Source organism: Mus musculus, chromosome 14 (genome assembly GCF_000001635.26).
Source record: "Mus musculus strain C57BL/6J chromosome 14, GRCm38.p6 C57BL/6J".
Classification (NCBI taxonomy): domain Eukaryota; kingdom Metazoa; phylum Chordata; class Mammalia; order Rodentia; family Muridae; genus Mus; species Mus musculus.
The window spans coordinates 15039433-15067040 of record NC_000080.6 but is presented as its reverse complement, the minus strand read 5'-3'; the positions used below and the strand labels follow the sequence as shown (position 1 = coordinate 15067040).

Here is a 27608-nt window from a genome sequence, read left to right as displayed (position 1 = left end):
ATTGCAAGCCTACACAATCTCACTGTGCTTTGTTGTATCACTAATTTCAACTCTTAAGCATCTCCAGATAGATGTTCTTTGATAATATTAAACCAATCCACATCCTTCCATCTTCCAACTCAGATGTAGAAAGTTTGCAGTGCCATCTGCAGGAGCACGAACATGGTGGCAACACCATACTGTGACATCTTGCTGCAGCTTTTCCTTCCATCTCCACTGCAGTCCAATGAGACAGTCCAATGCCTGTGTGGTTTTACAGACAAGGCTGTTCAGACTCAAGTGAGTCACACTACTATCCTATGACCACAAGGACAGCACTTGGGAGCATCACAGCCAAAGCTGGATGACCCTTATTTCAAACTCATGATCTTTCCACACTACAGTGTTGTATTCATGTGATGTTCTATATTCTCTGACTTGACTTTAAGGCATCTATGGAGTTCACACAGTGTCAGCAGTTCCAAGCAGGAAGAAGTCACTGATGGCTTTGAAAGCACAAAAGTAAAAGAAAAAGAGGAATAATATAGCTAGCAGAACTTCCTCGTGCCTGCTAGGGGTTAAATCATGACACAGAGACTTATTAATATTCATTAAAGCTTAGGCATACTGCTAGGCAGACTCTCAGCTAGCTCATCAAAATCATCCTGACCATTCTAGCTCACATCCTACCTAAAGGCTAGTTCTTTACCTTTCTTGCAGCCCTGGTAGGTCTGCTCCTTATGTGTCCTGCTGATGAAACCCCTCTCTCCTTCTCCCGGAGACCCCTGCCCTACAAGGAAGTTCTACTTTCCCACTCCTGCCCAGCCATTGGTCATAGGCTTTTTATTAAGCCAATCAGCAAATAAGGAAGGTGAATGTGACGAGCCATGCGTTCTGCAAGTATAAAATTAAAAATTGAATATACAGAGATAACCCTTCACACAGTGTACAAAACGTTACCCAGGATGATCCAAAGCCTTAGGCTAAACTGTAAAGATATAGGGAAAAGAAAGGCACTTAAGGAAACTTACTAGCTTACTTACTCAGAATGCCAAGGGGTATTTTGCTATAAAATGGAGCATGGGGCTCTGGGAACTGGTACTTAGTAACTCCCTACTTCTTGCTCCCTGAGCCTCAGAGTCCCCATGAGCTCTAGGCTGGCATTACCTGTGTACTTACTCATCTGTTTCTAGGAAAGTATCTGTACTCACCCAACAGCATCCCAAAGCGCAGATACACTCAGACTTAGTACCAACCTGGTTTCCAAAACCAACTCCTAAGGAGCCATGGACTTCCAACTGCTCTCTTAACTCCACTCAGAGAACATCTCAGCAGCTCATCTCTGATCCATGTTGTCTCCTAGTCCAGTCTGGAAGTCTTCCTTCTACAAATAGAGGCAGCAGAGGTTCTTACGCTGAGACTAGAGATGATGGCAAGCCATGGCTGTACAGGAATTATTAGTCTCAAACTCTGTTGGTTACCATAATTACAGACAAGGTCAGAAACTAATAAATTAATACAGAAAACAAGCAAAACACCAAAAGCCAAAACATAGCAGGGCAGTCCTTTTATCTCAGTCTGAGCCTCCATTTTTTTTTTTTTTTTTTTTTTTTTTTTTTTTTTTTTTTTTTTTTTTAGTAAAAAGAAGCAATTCATGACTCATACAATATGTTCAGTGCAGTTAAAAGGACCGGGTGACATAGAGTAGGAATGATAGGCACTTGTTTTTGTAAACAAAAATTTTATTGAGACACAGCCGTGATTGCTGGCTACCATCCAGAATACTTTAACCCAGAAGCAGCAGAATGAACAGTTTCAACAGAGATCTATTTCCCTTAGAACCCAAGAGCATCTGCCTGGGGCATGAAAAGATGTGTCAACACATGCCATACTCGCACTGTTCTGCAGAACATCACTATTCTGCATAAGAAATTTAACTTTCCGGAGCCTCCAGAAAGGAGGCTTACCTTAGGGGATCTTTATCTTGGTTGCCAGTTTGATGGGATCTTGGATCAATCAAGAGATGTGCTTCAACACTACTCTTCGAGGAGATGCTACCCAGAAGGGAGAGCAGTACCAGCCCAGATGTAGAGGTTGAGGGAAAAATATTGATGCTTTTGCCTGCCTGCCGTTGGTCCTTGCTGGTGAGTGCATTCACTCTGTGTTTTCTGTTGCTGCCTTCTTTCAATGACCTAGAAACCCAACATCTTTAGCTTTCCAATGTGGACTCTTCCAATGACCCTGCAGGAATCCCCTGAGCCTTTAGAAGCAGGCTGGGACCCGCTGCTGTGACATTCAGCCTTGTGAACTGAACGGATCCCACATTCGGAGCCTCTCCAGTGCTCACACAACCACTCGGGACTACACAGACCTATTGTGCAAGCCGTGTAATAAATCCCAACTGTAAGTTATATTTGTTCTATTGTTTCTGTTCCCTGGGAAAATCTAGTGCAGAAAACAAGGAAAGGAGTAAGAGTTAAACAGGTCTTGCACAGAAAGTGTCCTTCTCAGGGTTAGATTTGGAGGATAAGACAGGTCTGATCTGAGGAACGGTGCAACTCACTAACGTGCTACCACATCTTTGTTTCTGATACCAAAGCCTTCAGTGAAAACTGAAACATTTGTGTGTGTTGTGCCTGTGTTATTATATCCATGTAAGTGTTTCTTACCAGATTATAAATGATTACAGCCTCAGCTTGAAACCAGAAGTTCTGGTGGGGAGCCCTGGATCCTTCTCCAATCATTGGAAGCCAGTTGCTCAACTACAAGAAACAGGACCTTTGTTTATATCTGGAGGACAAGCACAACAGAAGACAGTTCTGAGCAGCTAAGCATAGCACAAAGTGTGAGGCATTGTTAGAGGTGGTTTGCAATCTCTCCAGCCAAATTTTGGTGCAAAAACTTCACAAGGGCCCTCTCTTTAAGAAAATGAGGCAAAGCCCACTTCTACCACCCAAATCTATGTAGACAGCCAGGTTCCAGGAAGGAGCAGAGAGGTGTCTGTTGCAAATCCCCTCCATGCTACTGTCTCACTCATTTGATGGACAGTAGGCAAAATGTCTGCCCCTTAGAGGGGACAAAAGCAAAGTCGAGTGTGTCTCTCACCTAGTGTAACCAGCTGACACAGCTAGTCTGGGACTTAAATTTGGGACTGAAATCTATAAGGCATGAAAATTTGTAATTCCTGAGAAAGTCATAGGCACTAGTCATCCTGAGGGTGAACAGGCTTAAACATCATAGGTAAGAGTCCCTTCCTGATATATGACTAGCAGGGCTGTCCATGGACAGGGTTTTAGCCCTGCCTTCATCTGTCACACAATCTGCTGTTTTGGGCTTTTATACTCCTACAGAAAGGCTAAATTAACCCCTTTGTAACATTCCTGGGTCATTGCCACAAATCTGTTTGTGTCTTGAGATGCTTCTGTCAACCAAGAATAGAGCCCACTGTGCTTAACATAGTTTCATTCTCCAGCATGTTCTGACTTCCCCCATTGAAGGCAGGCTGCCTGTACAATTTCCTATCTCTGCCGAGCAATCACCAAAATGAAGCAGAGACCAAGACTTCTCAGAAGCTACCTCCCTATAGGCATGGTTGTTTTGCTGGAATCCCTGTGCGCTTCAAATTAAGCTAGCAGAAAATCCTTACCCACCAGTTCTGCAGGGCACCTGTCCCAGCTGCCTTCATCACCAGTGAAGCAAATCCACACTATAGGCTGGAAACAGGCTGCAAAAATAGACCCTGGGCTCCATGCTCTTGAAAGGCCTGGAAACAGGACAGACACGTGGCCTAAACTGTCTGACGCTGGCCTACCTGAAAACATGCAAGGCTGGTCCAGAGAGAGGAAGTCTCTGGGGACACCATTGAAAAAAAAAACAGCTGATGGGAAACAGAGGGTATTTTCCCTCATCTGGCCTGGCATTAGTAAGTACCTACAATTCTTTATAATTTGTTTTCTCGGACTGATCGCCTGGATCATGCTCTCCTCTATCCTGAGGCCCTCCATTCCTGCAGCACAGTTTTACCCTCAGTAACAAGCAGTGCTCTGTGTAACCTGAGGGCAGGGAGGAGGAGCCTAATTGGCAAGGCTTCCCCTTCAGATATCTCAATCAGAAGAACAGGAAGCCCATTTTCTACACAGCTGTTCTCACAAAAGCCAACTGCTCCATTTCCTCCTTAAAGTTCAGACTTTCCTGCAATGCCTTTTGTCACACCAGGCAATCTCCTGAGGTTTGTAAATGACAAGAGGAAATTAGCTACACAGACCCAAGAACACATCCCTTTATCTAAATGTCAGTGATCACTGCCCAGCATAGCAGGAAAGGAGCAAGCAGGGGTTCTATTTGCCACCTGCAGGCCTCAGCCAGAGGAGCAAAGGTGCCGGCTCTCAGCTCTGCACAGGAGACCTGGGTCCCCATGAGCACCCATTTCAGGACGTGTACATTGGCCAGGTTTTCATTGCTGTAACAAAATGCACGTGGCCAAGTAACTGTATAAGGAGTGAGCTGATTTAGCTCACAGATTTGGAAATTCAAAGATCATAAGTAGAGATGGATTTCTTCCTGGAAAAGTACCAAGGTGGCTTGGGGTACATGGCAGGAAACATGAGCACAGGAATGAGTGTGTGTGTGCACCCTCTGTTTTTATATAGCATATAAAGTTACCAAGATTAAACATGCAGCTCTAGCCCAGGGATCTTATATACTTAACTGCCTCCACACACCCCGCCTCTCAATACCATAGCCTTACTTCAATCACTTCCACACACTTAATGCCTCATAATGGGAATCGAATTTCAATATATAAATCCTTGGGAGGCACATGAAACTGTGACCATGCTGCAGTTATGTGTATCCACAGAGGAACAGGCAACAAAGAATAAGAAAGCACCCATGTAACTGAATACTCCTCAGGCTCCTGGGAGGGGGTAGGAGTGGGGGGCTGGGGAGCATCCACTGCTTCAGGGACCCCAGGGGTTGGCATGACTGCCTTGACACCATGATATAGTCTTAGAAATCAGCTGCAATCACAATAAAAGAGAATTTAAAATAATACTTAATATATCAGTTTGTGGATAGCAATGTTGCTGCCTAGAATCCTCCTGTGGGCTGGGGATGTGGCTTAGTATATTTGAGGGTCTTAACTTTAATTCCCTATTCTGAGATGAAGGAATAAAGGAATGGGGGCTTTGTCTTTTGTTGTTTGTTTGTTTGTTTGTTTGTAAGCATGAGAGGCCATATACAGGTGAAAGGTACAAGCATTCCAGACCAGAGCTGCATTTAGATTTTTCCTCTGCAGCCCACTCCTATCCATCAGGTGCCAGTGTGCAGGTGGGCGTGTGTGCATCCTGGGAGCTCATCACTTACTTGTGGGTTGGTGTGGGATGAAGCCCTGTCTCTGGGATTTATGAGAAATCTCCTAGGAGATTCTCACATGCAACAGAATCTAAGAACTGCCACAGAAAACTGAATGAGATGGAAACCCTCATCTGCTCAGTAAATGCAAATGTGACCCTTTATACCACTTCTTCCATGTCAGAGACAGAAACGAGCACAAAAACATCTATTTAGTTATATCTAGACAAAAAAATTGAAGATGAAACTACTGGCCAAGTAAATTTTGAAGATTATCAAGAGGTTCCTTGTTTTCTATGGTCATCTACAATAACCCTTGACATATAACTGCCAGTGGCTCCCTTTAGCAGGAAGGGCTGTTAATGAACTTTGTAGCAATATTGAGAAACTGATTATGAAGTAATATTCATGAAAGGAATTAGTGTTACACCCAGTAAGGAATTTGAGCTGTATATTTCCCCTTGAGAGATATATGCCTCTAAAATTAAACACTGAATTAACCTTAAGAAATAAATTTCAATCAAACCAAGATAACCGCTTACTTAACCCATCACCCAGGCAGTAGCACACAATCACAGCATTCTTAAGTCTGGATTACTACACCCTAATTACAGAAATGTAATGGAGTTGAAAATGCCTGTCCTGCTCTGATAGATGACACATTTAACATTCTTTATTTTCTGCCTCAGACAGCAGCAGCTCTCAAGTCCTAGATTCCCAGTGCTCTCTGTTTATTTTAGAAAACAAACAAAGCAAAATAGTAACATGAAAAACTCAGAACTCAGCTTACCTACCTGTACTGGCGAGTTTTGTGTCAACTTGACACAGCTGGAGTTATCACAGAGAAAGGAGCTTCAGTTGAGGAAATGCCTCCATGAGATCCAACTGTAAGGCATTTTCTCAATTAGTGATCAAGGGGGAAAGGCCCCTTGTGGGTGGGACCATCTCTGGGCTGGTAGTCTTGGTTCTATAAGAGAACAGGCTGAGCAAGCCAGGGGAAGCAAGCCAGTAAGGAACATCCCTCCATGGCTTCTGCATCAGCTCCTGCTTTCTGACCTGCTTGAGTTCCAGTCCTGACTTCCTTGGTGATGAACAGCAGTATGGAAGTGTAAGCCGAATAAACCCTTTCCTCCCCAACTTGCTTCTTGGTCATGATGTTTGTGCAGGAATAGAAACCCTGACTAAGACACTACCTAAGCTGGTAGTTCTCAGAAACAGCATTGGAAAGCTGGCCTAGGATTACCACACATCCCAGGGTGACCGGGGTTATGCATGCAAGGTTCATTGTACAATGGCTTGGAAGTACAATATACCATTAATACTATACTCGAATAAGCTAAGGACTATTGCCTGGAAGATGGAAAGTGTCTGACCTGGAGAGAATGTTAAGGAGGACTAAGAGGGTGAGTGGGAATCCTGATGAATCCAAGGAGCCAGATGTTAGATAAACCAAGGAACATCTGGCAAAATCCTAAGAGAAAAAATAATGCAGTATGTGTGAGACAAGAACATAAACAAAATCTTTCCCAGGGCCTTGAAGAATCAAGGGATGAGTCATGGCTTTTGATGTACAGACACACAAACATACACACTTATGCATATGTGTATACACATGTGTTCATACACACACATATACATACACACCTATTTTATCTTTGTAAGTAACTATTGCCAATTGACATCTGTAAGCAATAGTTTTAAGATGCTTTATAATACGTTAAATTAGCCACAAAGGGTCTATTGGTACTAACTCCTTGACACATGTTGGAATCATGTGAAATCATGATTTCATGTGTGAGCCACAACATGCAATCAGATTAGATCCACAGGAAAAGCAGAGACAAAACCATGCAGAAGTTAGTCAGCAATGCACTCCAAATATATTGTTCTAAGAAGAGGATGCTATCAGAGCAGAAATGATGTCAGTGTGATCTTGGTAGTACTTTGCTGTAATCCCAGCATATGAGAAGCTAAAGACAGAAGTTGGTAAACTTGAGGCTAGCCTAAGATTCATAATCAGGCCCTGCCTCAAGTAAACAAGCCAAGAAGGAGACGATAGCAACTGACTTCTTGACACCATAATCTGTCACTCTCTTAGGGTTTCATTGCTGTCAAGAGTCACTATGGCTATAGCGACTCTTTTAAAGGAAAACATTTATCTGGGGCTGGCTTACAGTTCAGAGGTTTATTAGACCATTATCATTGTGGTGGTAAGATTGGGAGAGTTCAGGCAGACAAGGGCCTGGAGAGAAGCTGAGGGTATGAGATACTGGACATGGTTTGAGCATCTGAAACCTCAAAGCCTGCCCCAAGTGACACACCTCCTCCAACAATGCCACACCTACTCCAATAAGGACACACTTCCTAATAGTGTGCTTTTTATGAGCTTATGGGAACATTTTAATTTAAACCATCTCACTAACTGAATATTGTTTTTAAAACTTAGCTCTTATGTGTAAACTATTTGTCATATCTGTTTCTTTTTTTGTTTTGTTTTGGGTTTTTGACCAGTTTTAATTTTTTTTGTAGAACATGATTTTAATATTTTCAACTCTTAATATTCACCAAACAAAATAATTATTTTAAGATATATTTCATTGTTATGTCTCCTTTATCATTTCTGATTTTATTAATTTGGTACTGTCTCTGTGCCCTCTGGTTAGTCTGATTTGTCTACCTTGCTGATTTTCTCAAACACCAGCTAATGGTTTTCTTGATTTTTTTTCTTTGTTTTGTTTTTTATTTTTTTATTTTTGTTTTTGTTTTTGTTTTTGTTTTTTGTTTTCCAAGACAGGGTTTTTCTGTATAGCCTTGACTGTCATGAAACTCTTTCTGTTGACCAGGCTGGCCTTGAATTCAGAAATCCGCCTGCCTCTGCCTCCCAAGTGCTGGGATTAAAGGCATGCACCACTATTGCCTGGCTTCTTGATTCTTTGTATAGTTCTTTTTGTTTCTACTTGGTTAATTTCAGCCCAGAGTATGAGTGTTTTCTGTGCCTACTTCTCTTCAGTGTATTTGCTTCCTTTTGTTATAGAGCTTTCAGGTGTGCTGTTAAACTACTGGTATATGCTCCCTCCAGTTTCTTTTTGGAGATACTCAGAGCTTTGAGTTTTCTTCTAAGCACTGCTTTTATTTTGTCCCATAGGTTGTGGCTTCATTTTCATTAAATTCTAAAAAGTCTTTAATTTCTTCCTTTATTTCTTCCTTGACCAAGTTATCATTGAGTAGAGTGTTGTTCAGTTTTCAGGTGTATGTAGGCTTCCTGTTGTTTTTGTTGTTATTGAAGACCAGCCTTGGTCTGTGGTGATCTGATAGGATGCATGAGATTATTTCAATTTTCTTGTATCTGTTGAGGATTGTTTTATGACTCATTATATAATCAGTTTTGGAGAAGGTACTATGAAGTGCTGAAAAGACGGTATATCCATTAGTTTTAGGATAAAATGTACTATAGATAGATGTTAAATCCTTTGGTTCATAACTTCTGTTAGTTTCACTGTGTCTCTGTTTAGTTTGTTTCCATAATCTGTCCATCACTGAAAGTGAGGTATTGAAGTCTCCCACTGTTATTATGTGCAGTGCAATGTGTGCTTTGAGCTTTAGTAAAGTTTTTTTGATGAATGTGGGTGCCCTTGTATTTGGAGCATAGATGTTCAGAATTGATAGTTCATCTCAGTAAAATTTTTCTTTGACTAGTATGAAGTGTCCTTCCTTAACTTTTTTGATAACTTTTGGTTGAAAGTTGATTTTATTCGATATTAGAATGGCTACTCCAGCTTGTGTCTTGGGACTGTTTGCTTGGAAAATTGTTTTCCAACCTTTTACTCTAAAGTAGTGTCTGCCTTTTTCACTGAGGTGCATTTTCTGTATACAGCAATATGCTGAGTCCTGTTCATGTATCAGTCTGTTAGTCTATGTCTTTGTGGGTGGGGGCAGATTGAGTCCATTGATGTTAAGAGACAATAAAGAAAATAATTGTTACTTCCCCTTATTTTTGTTGTTAAAGGTGGAATTATGTTTGTATGGCTATCTTATTTTGGGTTTGTTGAAAGAAGATTACTTTGTTGCTTTTTCTAGTTTGTAGTTTCCTTCCTTGTGTTGGTGTTTTTCATCTATTATCCTTTGTAGGGCTGCATTTATGGAAAAATATTGTGTAAATTTGGTTTTGTCATGGAATATTTTAGTTTCTCCATCGATGGTAATTGAGAGTTTTGCTGGGCATAGTAACCTGGGCTGGCATTTGTGTTCTCTTAAGGTCTGTAAGACATCTGGCTAGGATCTTAAAGCTTTCATAGTCTCTGGTGAGGTCTGGTGTAATTCTCATAGGTCTGCCTTTATATGTTACTTGACATTTTTCCCTTACTGCTTTTAATATTTTTCTTTAGTGCATTTCGTGTTTTGATTATTATGTTATGGGAGGAATTTCTTTTCTGGTCCAGTCTATTTGGGTTTCTGTAGGCTTCTTGTATGTTCCTGAGCATCTCTTTCTTTAGGTTAGGGAAGTTTTCTTCTATAATTTTGTTGAAGATATTTATTGGCTCTTTAAGTTTGGAATCTCCACTCTCTTCTATACCTATTATCCTTAGGTTTGGTCTTCTCATTCTGTCCTGGATTTCCAGGGTTTTTTCGGTTAGGAGGTATTTGGTTTTTGCCTTTTCTTTTTGAGTGTTGTGTCAATGTGTTTATGGTATCTTCTGTACCTGAGATTCTCTCTTCTATTTTGTGTATTCTGTTGGTGATGCTTGCATATATGCCTCCTTATCTCTTTGCTAGGTTATTTGGCTCCAGGTTTGTCTGTCTTTGTGATTTCTTTATTATTTCTAGTTCCATTGGGTTTTGTTCACTTCCTTTGCCTGTTTGATTGTATTTTCCTGTACTTCTTTAAGGGATTTTTGTGTTTCATCTTTAAGGGCTTCTACCTGTTTACCTGTGTTCTCCTGTATTTCTTTAAGGGAGTTATTTATTCCCTTCTTAAATCCTCTATCACCATCATGAGAAGTGATTTTAGATCTGATCCTTGCTTTTACAGTGTCATGGTGTATCCAGGACTTGCTACAGTGGGAGAATTGGGATCTGAGGATGCCAGGTAACCATGTTTTCTGTTGCTTATGTTCTTACACTTGCTTTATGCCATCTGATTATCTCTAGTGCTACCTGACTTCACTATATCTGGCTGGAACCTGTCCTTCCTATAATCCTGGTTGTGTCAGAGCTCCTAAATTTCAGCTGTCTCTGGGATCCTGGGATCCTGAGATCCTGGGTGTGTCCTAGCTCCTGGGAGTCAAGCTGCCTCTGCGACCCTGAGATCCTGGTGTAACCAAGCTTCTGGGTCCTATGATGCTGTGGTCCTGGGCATGTTAGAGTGCCTGGGAAAGGCGCTTCTTCTGGGTGTTGTGGGACTGGCTGTAGAGTTCTCACCCAAAGTCTACTCAGGGCACCGGCCCAGACAGGAAGGAACCTGTGTCACTGGTCAGGCAGAGTTCCTGGATGCCTGGATACTGCTGGTCCCAATTACTTCAGGTGTTAGGGCAGATTTTGTGCCCCCCTCACCTCTTATCCTATGATTCTGGTCCCATATTTGTTTCACACATAAGCATAAATCACCTCAAGAATGAAGTGTTAAAATGATTATTAGAAGTTAATAAAATAAAAGGTCAGAAGAACATACAGAATCAAGGAATAAAGCAATGTATTTTTCTTGCTTATTTATTTTCTGTCTCTACCCACTATAATATAGAGTCTCCATATCTCATGGTTAGAATTTGCTGACTGTTTTCCCTGGTGTGGCCAGATTTCTTAGCATGTAGTACATAATCATTAAATATTAAAAAGAGTAAAGTATTAAAAGAGAAGAGAGGATATGTAGCCATATTGGCAACAATAAATATGTTTTAAAGGCAATTTGCTATCCCTTGTGGTTATCTGAACATTGAAAGAATTGACTACAAGAAATTTGGATTTCCCCAGGTATCTCACACGGGCAGAATAAGAAAGCTGGAATTTTGATGTTGAGTTGCTGGGGGTGGGGGTGGAGCTTTTCACCCATAAACAGATTTCACTCAGTTCTGAAAGTTTGTCAGACAGCCTAGCAAGACACATTGGGGGAAACAACCATGTTAGTCATTACCACACCTTGACAGGACTGCTTAGCTATACATTCCTCTTGCCTTCTATTTAGACCCTACCCTCATATTAGGACCTCAAAGTTGTACTTATAGGGTTCTGAGCCATTTGTTCTTCTCCATGTGCCTGTATTTAATAAGCCTCTTTAATGCTGTCCACCTTTTCTTTGTAATCTAATTAGCTTCTGAAGATGGGGAGCCAAAGCTAGCTTGTTATGGCTTTCAGGGCATAGAATCCAATGCTACAACTCTGGTAACAATTTATATGCACATACATGTACATAAGTACATAGGTAGGCAGGCAAGCAGGTAAGTAGAGAGATGATAGAAGATAGATAGATAGATAGATAGATAGATAGATAGATAGATAGATGACAGACAGATAGATGATAGACAAGTGATAGATAATGTGTAGATAAATATATAGAAAGACAGAAAGATATAGTTATAAACACATATGAGTATATAACATAAATGCTTGCAAACAAATATATATGCATAAACACACACACACACACTTTCTTTCCTATCTTGGTTGTCACAGCTAAGAGGAATTGGAACTATAAAATGCTGAAATTCAACAGTAAGAAACCTGTGGAGAGCATACATGCCAGGATCAGAAAGATGGATTCAGCCCTACAGGTAGGCCTATGAAATCCATAAGAAATGTGTGCTCATGGTGGTTTGAATGAGAAATGTTCCTCATAGGTCCCTATTGGTGGTACTTTGGGAGTGGGTTGGAGTGGCTATGGCCTTGCTGTGGAAAGTATGTCATTGGGAATGGTATTTGAAAGGTTAAAACCCTGCCCCACAGCTAGGTTCCTCTCTCCCTTTTGATCTTGTGATTCTTCCTCCACCAACATGCTCCCTCACTTATCAGAGGTCAACTGAAGCAAAAGGCACAATGTCGACTTTCCCTGGAAAATGTGATTCTGAGGTCAGAAACCTGAATAAAGTTAGAGTTCAGTTCAGTTGAGGGAAACAATGAAAGCATAAATGCTGGGCAGGTAACAACTAGGCCATTCCATGGCTATCCTCTGCATTGCTCTGAAATGTTACCCGGGTAAAGTCAGCCAGTCCACCTCATGGAGTCCTTGTTCCTTTCTGCATTGTTCTGTCATCCACTCCCTGCACTACACACACAACAGGATGTTCTGTTCTACAGCAATCCCTCAGGTTATCATTATTACCACAAGAAGAAAAAGAAGAAATTTATTAAGAGAGAAAGGGTGGCTGGATAGCTTTGGATTTCACAGTATCCTTCAATAGTCTTTGGAGAAGACAGTTGCTTTGAAAAAGAAAGGCAGATCCAGTAAGGGTCTTAGCATTCTGAGTTGCAGAGAGCAGATGTTTTATGGTCACTAATGGACTTGGCATGATGACATGCCATTGCTCTGACTCATTCCCACAGCACTGGGAAAGAGTGCTCCAGCAAGAGGTGGAGGAGAGGTGAAGAATTAAAGCAGATGACCTCCTTAGGGTCCACCTGGATAGGAGGTCAGTGGACAGCATCCAGCAGCTATTGGTGGATAAACAAATATCCCATGTAGACTGGAGCATGTTCCACAATTTGCTATGTACTAGCTGTCTTTCCAGGTCATCAATATTAGCAGTCAAGGATGAATCTATGGGCTCTCTAGCAAGAATGATATCATTCAATAGCACCTTCCCATGAACACCATAATCCTAAAGATAGGAAAGAATAAAGGAACAGTAACTAAAAAAGTCCTAAGTGCCATCGCCAGGTGAAAGTGTCGATCTTCCTTATTGAGCATCTCAAGTCCACAACACCAATTACAAGCCCCAAAACCTGTTGGCATCCCTCAGTGACGTCATTATAACATCCTCCAGCCCCAGGATCACAAGGTTTGACTTGAAGACTGAGAGCTGTTCAGTGTGAACACCCGGAACATCACAAATTTCCCGAATCCTACAGGGAGTTCTGCACGACACTACCTTGGGAAAGGCTTGTGAAAACTGCCAACCCCTTCTGCCAGGAAACAATGACTAACTATCCCAACATCTACCCCACTGATAAACTGCTGGAGTACTAGAGGGGCTGGTACCACAGATCCAAAACAACAGGATCTCCATGACTCAAGGCAACAACAAGATATTCCAGAAGTCCCAGTGATGTTCCTGTACTGATAGAGTAGCAGAAGCCAGAGGCCTCCTACAAGAACAATAAATCGTAATGAACTTTGAATGCAAAGAAATTTGTAGAAAGGGGAATACTGTGGGACACAGTGGGACACAGTGGGATACACTACGGCTTCTACAATAAGATTTTTTTCTCTGTTGAGGGAGGTTGCAAGGGATAGGGGCTAGGTACAGGGGAGGTGGAAATGAGTGGGGTTGGGGTGTATGATGTGACATTCACAAAGAACCAATAAAAAGTTTTCTAAAAAACAACAGTTTTCAGTTTATGTCAATATTATTGGAATATTTGTTTGATTAAAACCAAATGGATATGACAACAAAGCTTTCAAAGGGGCCGACACAGGAAGATTTCCAGCATCCCCTTGCCCTTGAGAAGCTCCTGCTCACCTCTGCCATGGCTGTGGCCACTCCCTCCCACACAGTCCCCCAGCCCGGCCACTCCCTCCCACACAGTCCCCCAGCCCAGCCTGCTCACGCTGCAGCTGTGGTTATCATGGAGAATGAGAACTGATCCATTCTTATCTCCTTGCACATTGCAGTTGAATATCCTATTAGAAGTGAATTTTTCTCTCCAGGAGTGAAAACACAGAATTACAAACACCCTGCGGGGATTGCAGCACAAGTCAGCATCCAAGTAACTGCTTCTTAAATGTCCAGGAACTGCTTTGGCAGTTGCCTGCCCATCATCCAAGCTCCCAGAAGAGAATTGTGAGTGTCTGAGTGTGTGTGTTTGTTTGTGTGTGTGTGTGTGTGTGTGTATGTGTGTGTGGTGTATATGTATGTATGTATGTATGTATGTATGTATGTATGTATGTGATTATGTGTGAGTCTGTGTGTGTCTGTGTATTTGTGTGTCTGGGTATGTGTCTCTGTGTGTGCCTGTGTGTCTATGTGTGTGTGTGTGTTTCTGTATGTATGTCTCTATTTATGTTTGAGTATGTTTATCTGTGTGTATGTGTCTCTGTATGTGTCTACTTATATGTGTGTGTGTGTGTGTGTGTGAGTGTGTGTATCTCTGTGTGTGTATGGACATGTCTGTGTGTATGTGTGTATATAGCATGTGTCTATCTGTATGCATCTCTATATGTAACTATATCTGTGTATCTAGCTATGTGTGTCTGTGTCTGGGCATGTCTATGTGTCTGTGTGTATGTGTGGGTATGACTGTATCTGTGTGTATGTGTTTTGTGTGTGGGTGTGTCTATGTCTGTGTCTATGTGTGTATCTGTGTATGTATGTTTGTGTGTAAGTGTGTATGTGAGAGAGGGGGAGGGAAGGAGGGAGGGAGGAAGAGAGAAAGGAAGGAAGAAAAGTAAAACAAGAAAAGAAAGACAACGAAAGAAGGAAGGAAAGAAAGAAGGGAGGGAGGGAGGGAGGAAAGAAAGAAAGAAAGAAAGAAAGAAAGAAAGAAAGAAAGAAAGAAAGAAAGAAAGAAAGAAAGAAAGAAAGAGAGAAAGAAGAGGAGAAAGAAAGAAGAGGAGAAAGAAAGAAGAGGAGAAAGAAAAAAGGAAGAAAAGGAGAAAGAGAAAGGGGATCTTGTGGTCTTGTTTCACAAGAGGCATTGCTGGGAAGAAAATGAGTAAAGTTAGGTCTTCTCTTGGCACTTGCTCAGGTGCAAGTGTCAGTGGGAACCTGGCTCAGCTGTCATTTCCCAAGCCTACCTCGGTGTCAGGTCTACAAACATCTGCAGATGACACAACCATGAGATAATCCCACAGACCTTCTAAGACCTCTGCCATCTTCCCTAGGAATTTTTACCACTTTAGTGCCCCAAAGTGCTTAGGCTCTTCAGAAGTGACAGTCTACACTTCTGTGCCCCCAGCTCATTGTTCACTATGCAGACTGTTCTTAGCCCTTTCACCAGAAAAAAAAAAACAAAAAACAAAAAACAAAAAAAAACAAGCAAAACAAAAAAACCTTGTTCAAACTCTCTGGCATGGGGGCTGGGTTATGATAGTGATGCCTGAACATGTTGGCATGGCTACAAACAGCTGCATCCTAAGGTCCATCCTGGAGCTCCTACAGCTTACACAGCAGCATTCAAAAGTTGATGGGCCATCCTGGCAGCACTGGGCAGGAGTACTGGACACAAATACAAGAAAAGCAAATGAATGCCTCAGCCTTCTCTGCCCAGTGCTAGAAATCAACACTGAACCACTTTGGACACAGATAACGTGTCATATTCTAAAATCATATGTAGATGTAGTGAAAAGAAAAGGCTGTAGATGGATATACATAAAACTTCAAGAGTAAGCATGCAAGCCTCCCAGAGCTACTTTGCTAAAGCCACTGGGGTTATAGGAGAGAGGTATGAGGGAAGAGGTTCCCAACACTGATGAGAGTGGCACAGCAGGTCTTGACTGGAGCAGACTCTCTGTGGTTTTAAAGCTTTATTGTAGAAAGGCAGGGGGAAAGAGAGGAGAGAGAGAGCACTAGAGAGAAAGAGAGTAAGAGGAGAGGAGAAGAAAGGAAAGAGGAGAGGAGAAGACAAAGAGAAAGGAGAGGGTGAGAGTGAAGGGTAAGAGGGAGACAAGTAAGAGAGCAAGAAGTAAGAGAGCAAGCAGGGGCTGAACAGCCCTTTTTATGGTCTTCACTGTTGCTAGGTAACTGGGGAGGAGTTTAGCCTGAAGGTCAGAAGCTTGGGCCATTGCTTACCTGACTTCTAGCCATGCTTCTCTTATGGGGGCTGTCGTGGGCAGTAACTTAGGCAGGGGCCAGAGTTCCAGGAGCATGAGGGAACACCTACCATGTCATGAAGGTGGATTATCACCCTTCGGGGTTCAGACCCAGCTCGACTGGAGACCAGCCTTTCTATGCATAGCCCAATTCCCCACACAAGCCAACCACATGTGCAGCAGACTTTGAGGAAACTGTTGGTCTCCTGGTTAACTTCAGTGTCAACTTGACTCAGCCATGAGTTATCTGAGGAGGCTCAAATTGACCTGTTGGCAAGTCTGTGTGGCCTTTTGTTGATGGACATGTAAGGCCCCAATGAATTGTGGGCAATGCCACCCCTGAGCAGATGACCATGAATTTAAAAGAAAGCCAGCTGAGCATGAGACAAGAAAGCAAGCTGATAACAGCATTGCCTCATGCTTTCTGCTTCAAGTTCCTGCCCTGACTCCCCTAAAGGATGGGCTGTATCCTGTAAGCTGGAGCAATGCTTTCCTCCCCAAATTGCTTGTGGTCATGTTTATCACAGCAACAGAAAGCAAAGTAGGACAAGTAACGCCTCTTCAAACATTCCAGAAAAGTTGTTCTTACTCTGCTTTTCCTCATCCCAGTAGGAACAGATTGGGCACAACAGATATTCAGTCCTCACAGTGGATATCTGGCCTGAGGAACAGACTTGGAAATTCTATTAAAAAGAGCCAGGTAGTAGTGGTGCACGCCTTTAATCCCAGCACTTGGGAGGCAGAGGCAGACAGAATTTTGAGTTCGAGGCCAGCCTGGTTTACAGAGTGAGTTCCAGGACAGCCAAGGCTATACAGAGAAACCCTGTCTCAAGAAAGAAAGAAAGAAAGAAAGAAAGAAAGAAAGAAAGAAAGAAAGAAAGAAGGGAGGGAGGGAGGGAGGGAGGGAGGGAGGGAAGGAGGGAGGGAGGGAGGAGAGAAGGAAAGAAAGAAAGAGAGGAGAGAGAGAGAGAGGAAGGGAAAGGAAAGGAAGGGAAAGGAAAGGAAAGGAAAGGAAAGGAAAGGAAAAGGAAAAGGAAAAGGAAAAGGAAAAGGAAAAGGAAAAGGAAAAGGAAAAGGAAAAGGAAAAGGAAAAGGAAAAAAGGAAAAGGAAAAGGAAAAGGAAAAGGAAAAGGAAAAGGAAAAGGAAAAGGAAAAGGAAAAGGAAAAGGAAAAGGAAAAGGAAAAGGAAAAGAAAAGAAAAGAAAAGAAAAGAGAGTAAGAAAAAGTAGGGCTCATCAAAGAGTGACGGAAAAACTAACCAATAACTGGCCCAACTTTAGACCCATCCCATGAGCAAACACCAATATCTGACACTATTAATGATACCCGTTTATGCTTGCAGAGAGGAGTCTAGCATAGCTGTCTTCTGAGAAGATCTGCCCAGCAGTTGGTTGAAACAGATACATTGGACAGAGCTCTGGAATTCTTATGGAAGAGTTGGGGGAAGGGTGTGTACTCCACTGGAAGACCAACAGTCAACTAACCTGGACCCTTGGGGGCTCTCAGAGACTGAACCATCACCCAAAGAGCATGCACGGGCTGGTCTGAGGCCCTGGCACATATGTAGCAGATGTGCAGCTCAGTCTCTATGTGTGTACCCCAACAACTGGAGTGGGAGCTATCCCCTAAAGCTGTTGCCTGTCTGTAGAATCTGTCCCAGAACTGGGCTGACTTGTCTGGCCTTAGTGGGAGAGGATGCACCTAACCCTGCAGAGACTTGATGTTGATGTGCCAGAGTGGGGGGACCCCCAGAGGGGACCCCACTCTAATAAAGAAGAAGAGGGAGGAACGGGAAGGGTGTCTGTGAAGAGGGAACCAGAAGAGGCAATGAACCAGACGTAAAATAAACAAATAAATTAATGGAGTTAAAAAAAATAAATTCCAAATGATTTTTTTAAAAGTGGAGCTCACATTTCAGAGTGCTCACTGCTGCAGGAAATGTTATAAGCATTACCGTATCTCATCTGATACCTGCAGCAGAGAGTGTGAGAGGCCTGTGAGACTCACCTCTCAGTAGTCCCTGAGTTGACAGGTCAGGCTATAGGTTATACTTAGTCGATATTCTTTTTTTCTCTTTTTTAGCCTGTCCAGTTCTTTTCCAGAAGGCCAGAGGACAGATGAGCTTTGATGCTATACCTGAAATGAAGCCTGAAACTGAAGAGTAGAGGTGTGACCCAGAGCCTGTCTAGGGAGCTTGGCTTTAGAGTCTCGACTAAATGCATCTCTCAATCTCGAGAAGATTCCAAGAGGTAACAGTCCAGTGAGAACATTCCATATTTCAACTGTGATGTGGACATGATTAGCCCTCAAGCATGGGGTTACAAGTTCAATAGCAGCTGTCTAGCAGCTGTTCTCATGTGCCTGGCAGCTTTTCCATCTGTAAAACAAAGGAGGTTAGGCAGAAAGGAGGCTCATGTTCACTGTGCTTAATGTGTGTTGACATGGTGGGGGGCACGACCACAGGTATGTCTTTCTTGAACTCTACTCAATCATATGGAAAATATTATACCATTTATATATTTGTTTATTCTTATTTAATTGGGTTCGTTTTCTGCAGCCCAACCTAGCTTCAGATTCATGATGTAATCCAGGCTGGCTCTGAACTTGCACCCTTCCCGTCTTAGCATCCCAAGTGCTTGGATTATAGCTGTATGTCACCTGTGCCATTCTGTGACATTCATTTTAAATATAAACAAACTCAGTCAAGGAGAGCATCTGTCCTCTGCTTTGGGTAATTCAGACAGTGGTTCTGGGAGTGACCACGTCTCTCTTATCTCTGCTCTAAAAACCAGTGAGGCAGGGAGAGACAGGCTGGCAACAGGAACCTTATTTGGCTGCTGTGGGTACTTGAGTACATCGGCAAATAAGAGGATATATAAGTCCCTGGTCTGGTGCTTCAGTCTTGATCATAGTTCAAGGTAAACAACACATCTTCCATCTGCCTCTGAGCTGCATCTCCTCTTCTCCAACTGAAAGAACACATTCAGCCTGCCAGACAGGACATCCTTAATAGAAAGAGCTTTACAGAATGAGCCTCACCTAGTGACTTCCTGGAGGGACCATGCTTGCTCACAGCAGTGTGGTTCCAGATGAGAACAGTTGCTCCACTATGTTCCTAAGTCTTTCTGTAGGGAAACCACACACCAGGCCTTTTGCTAAACAATTGTAAGGGATGGGAACCTTCTGGAGGTTGAAAAGCAAAGCCTCCTGGGTCCCTTGGGGAGTGGAGACCCCCAAGCCCCAGCCTCTGGCCCTCTGCAGCGAGTCCTTCCCAAGACTTTACAACTCTGCCTCTCCGTACACGGCGCAGTACCTCAGTATCCTAAGTACCTGTACATGTTAGCACTGACCCTTTGACCCAGCTGGGCCATGAGGTGCCTGGTGGATTACAGACCGGTAAAAAGACTTAGCACAAAGACACCCCAAAAGCAAAATACTTCCTCAGTAATTTTTGTACTAATTTGTGGAAATTGTAATACTTTTTATATGTTGAGAAAAATAAGGTATGTTATTCAAATTAATTTCTGTTTAGAAAAGAATTGGTACTAGAAAATTTAATTTTAAGAAAACTGAAAACCATGTACATAGATTCCTGTTCTCATTTTGTGGCAGTATAGCCTAACCTTGCTATAAAGACTCTGTTTTACAGCTGGCCTCTAGTCTAGTCTCGGGCCCCACACCTGAACTGAGAAAGGAACAGAACTTGACATTTGACATTGATTACATTGATCTAGGCTTGGAGGTCTGCCTTAAGAGAAAGATGTTTGCTGCAGAGTTCAGGACACACATTTCTCAGACAGAAACTGCTATGGTTTCCATCAGTGTGTGTGTGTGTGTGTGTGTGTGTGTGTGTGTGTGTGTGTGTGTGTGTCTGTGTGTGTGTCAGTGTGTGTCTGTGTGTGTGTGTCTGTGTGTGTGTGTGTGTGTGTGTGTGTGTGTGGTGTGTGTGTGTGGTGTGTGTGTGTGTGTGTGTGTGTGTGTGTGTGTTTGGGATGGGGTGTCATTCTGATATTATTCTAAACAAAATATTGCTAGTTATTTATTAGATTCTTTTTTTTCTCTCTTTTCTCCCCCCAACCCAGTTATGTTTGGTTCTACCGTAGGTCTCTGGGCTATTCATCCAGGCAGTCTAGGCAATGGGCTTCCTCTCCTGGTTGGCATCAGCCTCAAATTCAATCAGACATTAATTGGCCATTTCCACAAGTTCTGAGCCATCATTGCCCCAGAATGTCTTGCATGCAGGACAGGTTGTAGGTAGAGGGTTTTGTGGGTGGGTTGGTGTCTAGGTCTCTCTTTCTGTAAACCTACATTGTACTTCCTTGCTTCAAAGAGACTAGAACACAGAGGTGAAGGCCCCAAGCAGGCACTCTCCACACCCAATGAGTTCTGTGGATGCTGTTCTCGGCAATGGGGCCCTATTGTCAGGTTTCAGAGAGTGACCCTCTGTGCTAGAGTCATCCTGAGTTGTTTAGGGAACTTCATGGGATACCCTCAGCCCCAAACTCAACCAAATGCAACCTAGTCTTGCCACGGGAAGACTTACCTAGCTATAAAAGATGGCCAATTCGGACTCCTTCACCTCCACTAGGATCACACTCAGAGATTCCAGGAAGTTTCAATTACACTAGATTTCCATAACACCTTCCAAATGCCCCCCAATTTCAGCTGGTTCTCTTTCTATCCCTCTGTTCTCCTCCATACTGATCCTTCTGGCTCCCAGCCCCTCCCATCCATATCCACCTGTAAATTTTATTCTATTTCCCCTTCCCTAGGAGCTCCATGTGTCTCCCTTAGACCCTCCCTCTTTACCCAACTTCTCTGGGGCTGGGATTGTAACTTGATTATTATTTACTTAATAGATAATATCCAATTATAAGAGAATAGATAGAATTTTTGTCTTTCTGGGTCTGTGTTACTTTACTTAGGATGATTTTTTTTCTAATTCCATCTATTTTTCTGCAAATTTCATGGTGTCATCTTTTTAACAGTCAAGTATTACTCCATTGTGTAAATGTACATTTTCTTTATCTATTCTTCAGTTAAGAGACATCTAGGTTGTTTCCAGTTTCTGGCTATTATGAGTAAAGCCACTAGAAACATGAAGTCTATCAAGTGTCCTTGTGGTAGGATGGAGCATACTTTGAGTGTATGCTTAAGAGTGATATAGCTGGGTCTTGACGTAGATGAATTCCCAATTTTCTGAGGAACTACCATATTGAATCCCATGGAGGCTATACAAGATTGCACTCCTACCACCAAAATTCCCCTTGCTCCATATCCTCTCCAGAAGGAGCCGCCATGTATGTTATTGATCTTATAGCCATTCTGACAGGTATAAGATGGAATCTCAAAGTCATTTTGACTTTTGTTTCTCTGATGGCTAAAGATGCTGAACATTTCTCTCTTTCAACTTTTGTATCAACTCTGTGAGTTTCACATCATGTACCCCAGTCCTACTCATCTCTCTGTCCCGTACCATCTGCCCTCTGCCCTTGCAACCTCCCCTTTCAGAGAGTGGGAGAGTGCAGGAAACAAAGCAAAGCATAGCATAGCATAGCATAGCATAGCATAGCATAGCATAGCATAGCATAGAAAACATCTCATGGCAGAAGCTGTAGTGTGCCACAGTGTGTCCAATAGTATATCCCTCTGTCCACACATCTTCATTTGCAAATAGTCATTGCAATGAGTCATTGATCTGGTTCGAGGTCTCTGGCTTCTGTCACACCATCACTATTTGGATCTTCACTGGGACTTCTCCCAGTAATCCTGTTGTTGCCCTCAGTCATGGTGATCCTGCAGCTTTGGACTAGCAGAACCAGACCTTTCATTCACTCCAATAGTTCACAAATGATGTAGAGTTTGGGGTGGGCCAACACAAAGCCCTGGATCTGGGCCTGGGTGGTAGCTGAGCTGGTCAACCCACTGGCTCTCTCACATCTGTACTATCAGGATGACCTCTCTAGCACTGCTCTGGCTAGCTCACCCAGTGCTGCCATCAGCAGGAGGCAGAGTTAACTCTCCAGCTCTCATGCCCTCTCATGCAGGCTTACCTGCACCCACACCTCCAGAGCCAGCTCCACTGTGTTGCCCAGAAGAGACACCGACCCCACTGTCCCAAGTGCTGCAGCGAGCAAGAGCTGAGCCAGCTCTCCTGTTTTTACACTCTCAGAGCTGATTCGTCCATGCTTTCACCATCAGGGCCAGCTCCACTGTGTTGCCTAGGCAAGGTGCAGAGCCTGTTCTCCAGAGTGCTACAGCCAGTAAGGAGCAGAACACTGAAAATTTCTTTTACTGTTTCTCAACCATTTGCAATTCCTTGGTTGAGAATTCTCTGTTTAGATCTGTACCATTTTTAATTGGGTTATTTGGTTTGTTGATATTTAGTTCCTTGAATACTTTTTGTGTTTTAGATTATTAGACCTCTATCAGATGTGGAGTTGGTGAAATATTTTTCTTTTTGCCAGCTGCCATTTTGTTTTATTGCCAGTGACCTTTGCCTTACAGAAAGTTTTCAATTTCATGAGGTCCCATTTATTTTTTTCTTATTTTTATTTTTTTTATTTTTATTGGATATTTTATTTATTTACATTTCAATTGTTATTCCCCTTCCCAGTTTCCCCTCCACAAGCTCTCTATCCCTTTGCCCTTCCCCTGCCCCTATAAGGGTGCTCTACCACCCTTCCATACACTCCTTCCTCAGCACCCTAGCATTCCCCTACCCTGGGTCATCAAGCCTCCACAGGAACAAGGGGGCTCCCCTCCCAGTGATGCCTGCTAAGGCAGTTCTCTGCTACATCTCTAGCTGGAGTCATGTGTCATCCCACGTGTACTCTTTGGTTGGTGGTTTAGTCACTGGGACGTTTGGGAATCCAATTGATTGATGTTATTGTTTACCTATGGGGATGCATTTATTAATTGTTATTGATACCTGCACTATTGATGTTCTTTTCAGAAAGTTGCCTCCTGTGCCAAAGTTTTCAAGGCTATTTCTTGCTTTCCCTTCTCTCGGGTTCAGTGCATCTGGTTGTAATTGAGGTCTTTGATCCAACTGGACTTGAATTTTGTGCAGGATGATAAATGTGGATCTGTGTGCATTCTTCAACATGCAAACATCCGATTAGGCCAGTACCATTTGTTAAAGATGCTTTCTTTTTCCGATTATATATTTCGAACATCAGGTGACCGACCATAGCTGTGTGGATTTCTGTATAGGTCTTCAATTTGATTCTATTGATCAATGTGTCTGTTTTTCGGCCAATAAAATGTTTTTACTATTATAGCTCTGTAGCACAACTTATAATCAGGAGTATTGATACCTCCAGGAATTCATGTATTGTTCAGAACTCTTTTAACCATCCAGGATTTTTTGTTTTTCCATATGAAGTTAAAAAATTGTCCTTTCAAGCTGAAGGGGTCTGCAACCCTATAGGAGGAACAACAATATGAACTAACTAGTACCCCCAGAACTTGTATCTCTAGCTGCATATGTAGCAGAAGATGGCCTAGTCAGCCATCATTGGGAGGAGAGGCCCTTGGTCTTGCAAAGATTATATGCCCCAGTACAGGGGAATGCCAGGGCCAGGAAACAGTAGTGGGTGGGTTGGGGAGCAGGGTGGGGGGAGTGTATAGGAAACTTTCAGGATAGCATTTGAAATGTAAATGAAGAAAATATCTAATAAAAAAATTGTTCTTTCAAGATCTGTAAAGAACTTTGTTGGAATTGTGATGGAGATTGAGTTGAACTTGTAGATTGCTTTTGATGGGAACACCAGTTTTACTATGCTCATCTTACTTATCCATGGTCCTGGAAGGTCTTCCATCTTCTGATATTTTCTTCAGTTTCTTTCTTCGTGACTTGAAGTTTTTATCAAACAAGTCTTTCCCTTGCTTGATCAGAGTTACCCTAAGATATTTTATATTATTTGGGGCTATTGTGAAAGGTGTTCTTTCCCTGATTTCTTTCTCACTCTGTTTGTCCTTTGTATAAAGGAGGGTTACTGACTTGTGTGAGTTCATCTTGCATCCAACCACTTTGCTGAAAATGTTTATCAACTTGGAGGAGTTCTCTGGTAGAATTTTGGATGTCACTTATATATAGTATCATATCATCTGTGAATAGTGATACTTTGGCTTATTCCTTTCCAACTTGTATCTCCTTCAGTTTTCTATTGTTTCAACTAAAACTTCAAGTACTACATTGACTAGACAATCTTGTCTTGTTCCTGATTTTAGTGAAATTGTTTTGAGATTCTCTCTATTTAATTTGATGTTGGCTATAGGCTTATTATAAATTGTCTTTATTACATTGAGGTATGTCTCTTATATCTCTGATCTCACCTGGAAATTTATCATGAAGGGGTATTGGGTTTTGTTAAAGGCTTTTTTGGCATCTACTGAGATGGTCACATGTGTTTTTTTCTTTCCATTTATGTGTATGGTGAATCACATTGATTTATTCTTGTATGTTGAACTGTCCTTGCATTCTGGAATGAAGCCTATTTGATCATGGTGGATAATCTTTTTGATATGTTATTGTTTTGATGTGTTTATCTGAAGACTGATAGAAGAACTGGGCAGGGAACATGTCTGTGCAGGAAAGTCTGTTATTACTATGACAGGAATGCTTGGAAATTACCTTATGGACAAAGCCACCCAATGAAGCCTCACTGAATCTGCATGACTCAAAATTTGCTGTTCAACTATAGTTGAACTAAGTCAGTGCTGAGGAAAAGGCCAAGTACCACTGTGATGACTACATTAAATTCTTACATTATATTGCCCAGACAACATGTCTGACTATCGCATGCAGATATAAAGATTAAATGTTGGTGAGTTTTTTCCAGTATTTGATGGCTTCTTTGAGTTCTGTTGGTTGTCTACTGATGGCTCTTTGACAGGTGCAGCAGGTGCACATTGCTGTGAACTAGGTGTCATACAAAGAAGTCTGAAGCATTTAGCTTCTGTTACATCGGTGATACTATTTCAGTCTTCTTGAAGCTGTTCAAGTGTCATCAAAGGGTGCTATATATTGACGTTTAAATTCACTATGGGGATGACACAGAAGAGGTCTTCTGTACCACAAAGTCATGACTGTGTCCTTTTATAAATACCGAAAGTACTTCCCAGGAACTGGGGGCCTACAGAATATTAGGGATGTCAAAGGCAAGTACTATTCTGTTAACTAACATAAGATGAGACCAATAATGAGTCTCATGAAGCCATTTCCAAGCCCAACATATCCAAAGTAATGGAGAAGTTCCTATCAAGTGCAGTGGCCTTACAATGGGGCTCAGATTCCTGGTACATGAAGTAGTTAGATTGTTTCTATCTGACCATCAAAGATAGAATGCCCAATGTTTGGAGTTTGTCAAGAGTTTCAACTTGCCTATGTTAATGCTGTAAGGAGGGGCCATCCATAAAGACACTCTGTGCTAGATGTAAGAGACAGCTCTGACCCTGAACACAGAGATCCCTAATGAGCTACCATATAGTGACTACTTTGAATACTTTGGACCATATTTTAAGCACAACAGTCTTTCCAATATGACTAACCAGAACACTGATGAAAACCTGGAAAACATCAAGCAGTTGCTTTTTGAGAACTAGAGAATACTCTCTCAAGCCCCTGGGGTCCAAATGCAGGTAATACCTGAAGATGACATCATAGATGGGAGTGGAAAAAGAGGATAAGGAAGATCCAGATGAACGCATCTCCATCTGCTTCTCTGACAAGGATATTGTCTGTAAGAAAGACTTTTCCAATTCAGATGAGGAGGGTGAAGGTGGTCACAAGAACTTTTCTAATTAAAAAAAAAAAGGGTAAAAGAGTCAAAACAGAGGATAAAACAGAGAAAGATCCAGAAGAGAAAAAATGAAGAGGGTAAACCAAAGAGGAGAAGCCAGAAGCCAGATGCCAAAAGGGTCAAAGAAGAGGTCAAGCTGGCCTGAGCAAGATCTGCAGCTCTAGCCTGTTCCCCAAGTCCCTCACTTTTCCACAGTCTCTCAGATTTTATTCTATTCTCTATGAATTCATATGAAATATATTAAATATAATATTCTCAGGGACTAAATAGGAAATAGGGACTAGAGTCTGGGGCAGTGGTGTTGGGGAGCTCTTCCCAAAAATTATTTTGTTCATCCTGTCCCAGGTCTTCATTTTGAACCATACGAGGTATGAATGGAAAGGAAACAACCACAAGGCAAAATCCTGAAGTGCTCAATAACAACTTAGGAGCTCTGCTCAGATGTTCTTACTGAGCTTCTAGAAGGGATGACTGGGTCTTTTGGGACTCTTTATTTGGGCTAAGTTAATACAAGCCATTTTTTATTAGTTCTGTGTATACCTTCCCAGGAGTCTCAGGCAAGCAAAACAACTCATGTTACCCTGTCTCACCTACTTCTGCAGGTAGGGATGGTTTGTCTAACTTTCTTTTTTAAATAGTTTCATGTTATGAGACTCTTTGTAAAAAAAAAAAAAAAAGCAGCACATTTCCATTAAAAATTGTTTATCTAATCTTGATTTAACTGTAGTAAGTGGTGCCTACCAAAAAGATTGAACATCACTTTTTGAATTTCCCATTTTATAGAGTACAGATTTTGGAAGTATGGCCTAATGATATTTTTAGATTTCCTTAGTATCTTTTTGTGTCCCCCTTTTGATTTCTGATTTGTTAATTTAGATATTGCCTCTACACATTTTAGTTGTTTGGGTATGTGTTTGTCTGTCTTCTTGATTTTCTTAAAGAACTCTTTGTTTTTTGCTGATACGTTGTATTGTTTTCTTTGTTTCTATTTTATTGATTTCATCCCTGAGTTTATTTCCTGCTGTCTATCTCCTCTTGGGTGTGCTTACTTCCTTTTGTTCTAGAGCTTTCAGGTGTTCTGCTAAGTTGCCAGTATACGAACTCTCTTTATGAAGGCACATAGTGTTATGAACTTCCCAAATAGCACTGTTTTTACTGTGTCCATAAGCTCAGGTATGCTGTGACTTCATTTTCATTGAATTCTAGGAAGTCTTTAATTTCTGTCGATCTGTCTTGGCCTATGTTTCAGTGAGTAGAGAGCTGTTCAGTTTCCATGAGTTTGTAAGCTTTCTGTTGTTTCTGTTGTTGATATAAAGCTCCAAGCCTGATAAGATGCAGGGAGTTATTTCAATTTTCTTGTATCTATTGAGACTAGCTGTGTGTCTGATTCTGTGGTCAGTTTTGGAGAAACTTATGTGAGGTGCTGAGAAGAAGGTATATCTTTTTGTTTGGATAGAATATTCAGTAAGTATCTGTTGGGTTCATTTGGTTTATAACGCAGTTAGCTCCAGCAC

At 42.0% G+C, this 27608-nt stretch overlaps 1 long non-coding RNA gene and 1 pseudogene across 1 annotated transcript; both read left to right on the top strand.

Moving 5' to 3' along the window:
* Nucleotides 1-1833: 1833 nt before the first annotated feature.
* On the top strand, nt 1834-13720 carry Gm31517. The gene is made up of 5 exons (XR_383094.2): nt 1834-2123; nt 2227-2382; nt 10361-10417; nt 11998-12095; nt 13305-13720. It is a non-coding gene; the product is annotated as a predicted gene, 31517 (long non-coding RNA).
* On the top strand, nt 24866-26236 carry Gm18142 (predicted gene, 18142; annotated as a pseudogene).